This window comes from Chinchilla lanigera, unplaced genomic scaffold, assembly GCF_000276665.1.
Source record: "Chinchilla lanigera isolate Chin_1 unplaced genomic scaffold, ChiLan1.0 scaffold00007, whole genome shotgun sequence".
Lineage (NCBI taxonomy): Eukaryota > Metazoa > Chordata > Mammalia > Rodentia > Chinchillidae > Chinchilla > Chinchilla lanigera.
This window is the reverse complement of record NW_004955408.1, coordinates 10,273,099-10,277,613: the sequence shown is the minus strand read 5'-3', so window position 1 is coordinate 10,277,613 and position 4,515 is coordinate 10,273,099. Positions and strand designations below refer to the sequence as shown.

Here is a 4,515-nt window from a genome sequence, read left to right as displayed (position 1 = left end):
CATTACTTTTCTCAATACAAGCCTTCTTAGCTGTAAATCAGGAATGATAATACTTTCCTCAGAGAGGTGTTTCAGAGATAAAATGAGTTATGTGTTTAAAAAAGCACTTTGGACCATGTGCTCAATTAATGGAAGTTTCTTTTTTAAAAAATAAAATGATTTAATGTATTTTAAAGTGGAGGTATAATTTATATGCAGTGAAATGCTTACTGAGTATGTGATTTAGTCACTTTTGGTGAGTGCATATCAGAGCACAGAACATTTCCATCATCTCAGAAATTTCCCTTACGCACACATCCAAGGCCATCCCCACCAGAAGAAGCATTGCGTTGAGCTCTATCATTGTAGGTTAGTTCTATTCTGTAAGTTCCTGTCAGTGAAATCACACAACGGATATACTTTTTCATCTTTGGCATCTTTCACTTCCTGTGCTCTGTGTTATTATGTATGTATATTCCTGTTATTTCACTTATAAATACATTAGAGTCAATTTAATTGCTGTTGATGGGCCTCTGAGTTACTTTCAGCCTTGTGATTTTTACAATTAAAGCTAATAAGAGTGGAATTTCTTGTCTGATTAAAAGGACATTGCACATATCTTTAAAAGAAAATGCTGCATTGCTTTTGAAAGCTATTGGATCATTTTAGAATGTCTCCAGTCATCTGTGAGAATTAAGAGTCGTTCTACATCCTGTTAATCCAGAGTACTGACAGTCCTGTTACTTTTAGTGGTACGTAGTAGTACATCCTTGTAATTTAATTCATATTTTCTGTGATAATAAATGATGTTTAGCACAATTTGTCATATTTATTGATCATTTCAGGTCTTAAATTTCTCAAGTGTTTGTTTATGTATAAGATAGATGTTTAGATACACATATTACAAATATTTTCTCCCTTTCATTTTCATGAGGTTTTTCTTTTTCTTTTTTTTTTTTTTTTTTTCTTTGATGAGTGGATCCTTGCAATTTTCATGAAGCTCAACATATTACTTTTCCTCTTAGGGTTGGTGCTTTTTGTGTCCTTTGTAAGAAATATTTTCCTCTTGAAGTTACAAAATTATCCTAGCTTTTCTTCCAGTATATCTTTCTTGTGTCATCTTTTATTTTTCCACCTGTGATCTGACTCAAATGAATTTTTGTGTATTTTTAATACCAATATTTAACTGTGCCACACTGTTTGTGGTAGCAGTATTCCTGTCTCTCCTGAACTGATGTGGTGCATTTGTGGAAAGCTAGTAGACTATATACCTGTGTACTTATTTCAGAACTATTTCATTTCATCAACCATTTTATGATGGTATCTAGTTTAATTTTATTGTTTTATGTATTTTTTACTTGTTTGTAGATTTCAAATACAATGGCTAAAGTATCTTTAATTTTCCCTAGGGTTTTAAATTTTTCCCCCTCTTGAGATATCATATACATGCATATGTATATAGAGGTATTGATACACTTAGTGTATCAATATATATATTGATAAATATATAGTGTATCAATATATATATTGATATCTATCTATATATATATAAACACTAAAGCCTGCTTATTATTAAAATTCTTAGATCTTCCTAGTTTTTAAACATGACAATTTCATAAGTTCCTTTATTTTTCAGAGGTCAAGGAGTAGGTTTAATGCTATTTTTTAGCAAAGTCTATGAATTATGTAGAGTTTGTTGACAAAGAGATCCCTGGATCCCACTTTAACAGGTTCTGATTTACTAAGTCTGCGGCAGGACCCAAGAATCTGCATGCTAATAAGCTTAGATGACATTGATGCTGCTGTTTTATAGACCACACTTTAAACAACATTGACTCAGAGGAATTAATTGGCTTTTCTATTGCTCATGCAGAAGCTTGAATAGAACGTCAAGTGGCCTGTTCTAAAGTCCAGTCCTGCAAGCGCTGATTTACACTATGTTCGCTTCAAAAGGCGCACGGAAACCACTTGCTTTGCCAGACCCTAGAAACCAGGGGGCGCTGTGGTAGATGGATAGTACCAACATTGCCTCGTTTCCTTTTTCCTTCCTGGAAACTACACACATTCCATGCACTTCAGCTGAGTGGAACCCTATAATAAAATATGCACCACAAAGCAGACATCCTCCTCCCTACACCTTGCTTAGCAATCAGAGAGAACTTTATCTTCCCTCAACAGGTGATCGGTCTCTAAACCATGAATATTTTTAATAGCCAAGTCCTTTAAAACTGCCGAATGTCTATTTTAATTAGTTGGTATCAGGTGAATATGCTTGACGGAACACAAACATTCTGAATTAGAGACCACCACTGTCAAAGCAAGAACTTAGTCATAGGAACCCCAGCCTAACCCTCTAAGCTTCTCTAGGATTTTAGGGCCTGCAGAAAAGAGCTTTTCAGCTTCCCTTTCCAACTGATCAAGGACGTGTTGGCAGAGTAGCTGCACCACAGCCCCGCATCTGTTACACAGAATGTTTATATTTGTGCAAGGACTCAGAAAAGGTACACAGCGTATATCCGCGTCCCTTTCCTGATTGTTCAGTTACCTGTTTAGCCTTTGATATAATGTTAATGGGGAATGAATTCCTACTTAGAATACCTCAACTGCTTTAAAGATGTCCTTTGATCCAAGAGAGGAAAATAATGTATCTCCGTTATAAACTTAATTTTAAGAAAACAAGAAAAAAACAAATCCACTACATAAAGGAGGGAAAGAGTTTGTTTGAAATGCCCTCTCACCTCTCACCCATCTGCCAGCAACATTTTGGAAGGACATGAGCACTGTGAACATCAGAGCTCACTCATTTTCTCAGTGGTATTTGGGGAAAGCAGAAAGTGTATGTGCTTCATCCTCAAAGGAAGGTTCATTCACGACTAGCTGGAAGCATATGCCGCACTTATCCTGGCAGTGGGAAATGGGGAGTTAAAAGGACAGTAGGCCTATGGTTACACCAATTTGATCTTCATTTGCTCTGCACTGCACCCCACACAGATGCAGGATCGATGGGGGGCTCTGGTGCCACACTCAGGGATTCAACCCAACAGCTGGCCTGTGCTGCTCTCCCAGCCCTCAGAAGCCTTTGGATTATAAGAAGTTTTTTTTCTTCTTCTTGTTCTTCTTTCCATTTTGAAGGAGATTAAAAGAACAGCAAATGAGTTATCAGTGGAATTTCCTAAGACATCTTACAATTTCCAATGAATATGCCATGTGGTCCTGAAATGTTAAAACCATTTTCCCCTCAGGGATTTTAACCAGCAGGAAAAGAAATCCTACTATTCTATACACATACACACAGAGACTTACGTTCTAATAAGACTGAAAATAAATCTGGCCCTGACCCTTCTTCACTGCACAGACTTAGAAAGATTTTTCTTCATCTCCTCTCTGGTTTCCCAGAATAGAAATCCCTATTGCCTGTGATTGTTACAAGTTGTGCTTCTGATATACCGTAGTGTTTTTTCCAAAGCTTACAGTACAATATCTGAGTCACAATAAACACTTTCTAAATGGTAGTTCTGAGTGCTGTCTCTCTGCCTTGGTCTGTCTATCCCTTCCTCACAGCCTCCATTTGTATACACAAAAATATGTATACACACAAACATATACAAGGAGAGAAATTAGATGCATCTGAACAAATTATATGCATATACACCTGTTATATACACACAGTCTTTGCTGCTTGGCATCTAATTATTATCACCATGATGATTATCATTGTAACTAAAGTGAATTGAGATCTCTGGACTCAGAATCTGTCCCAGCATGGGTATAAATAGAAATACAAGGACAGCCCTCTTATCTTTACAAAACTTCACCAGAAGTGTCCCAAGCCCAGAAAATAGTGTAGAAATAAACACTATATTACACGGCACAATTTCTTTACTCATCTCTTTACCTGAAGACTTTTGTCATATAGTTATCTACCCCCATTCTTCTTTCCTTTGTATCAGAGACACGTGCAGGAATCTCTGCGCATGCTTTTTTTGTCTCGCTAACTTCAGGCCACCGCTTCAACACACCTTTCCTTCATTTTCTTTCCTTGTACCTTTATCTATTTCATCATAACCCACAAGCTGGTAGCAAAAGAAAATTTCTTTCCTTAAAGGGAGGAAGGACCTAAAGAAAGAAGGGTAGGGTAAAAGCTGTGGAAGTGATTAAATAGTTTTAAATGTACCACATTTTCCTTAAAATGAAGATGTTAAAGTCCCAAGTTCATACCTTCAGAATGCTAATCTTCTGGAATCTTGGTTAAAAATTTCAGGACAACATCGGGATTGAGACAATCTGCTCAGGCCACCAGGGACAGTTCTCCTCGCATCCACAGAGGTTCCTGTACAGCCTCTCCAGGTCCCAGAGGATGGCAGTTTCTGCCACGTCTACACAATCACAAGAAAAAAGGAAGAGATATATGAACAAAAACAAAATAGTGTGACATTAAATTAAAGACCATTTGCTTAAAAGAAACTATACAGAAAATACTTTAAATTCTAGATTGCCACAAAAAATGTGTAATGCCCAAGTAGATACAGGCTTGAG

At 36.8% G+C, this 4,515-nt stretch overlaps 1 protein-coding gene across 1 annotated transcript in view; it reads right to left on the bottom strand.

Annotated features, from left to right (window-relative positions):
- The window catches only part of Sgcd (sarcoglycan, delta (35kDa dystrophin-associated glycoprotein)), a 546,765-nt gene extending 542,495 nt beyond the window's left edge, over positions 1-4,270 (bottom strand). Inside the window, exon 1 of the mRNA XM_013508746.1 lies at positions 4,198-4,270. The gene's annotated coding sequence lies outside the window, so the exon portion shown is untranslated. The remainder of the gene's footprint in view (positions 1-4,197) is intronic.
- Positions 4,271-4,515: the final 245 nt, after the last annotated feature.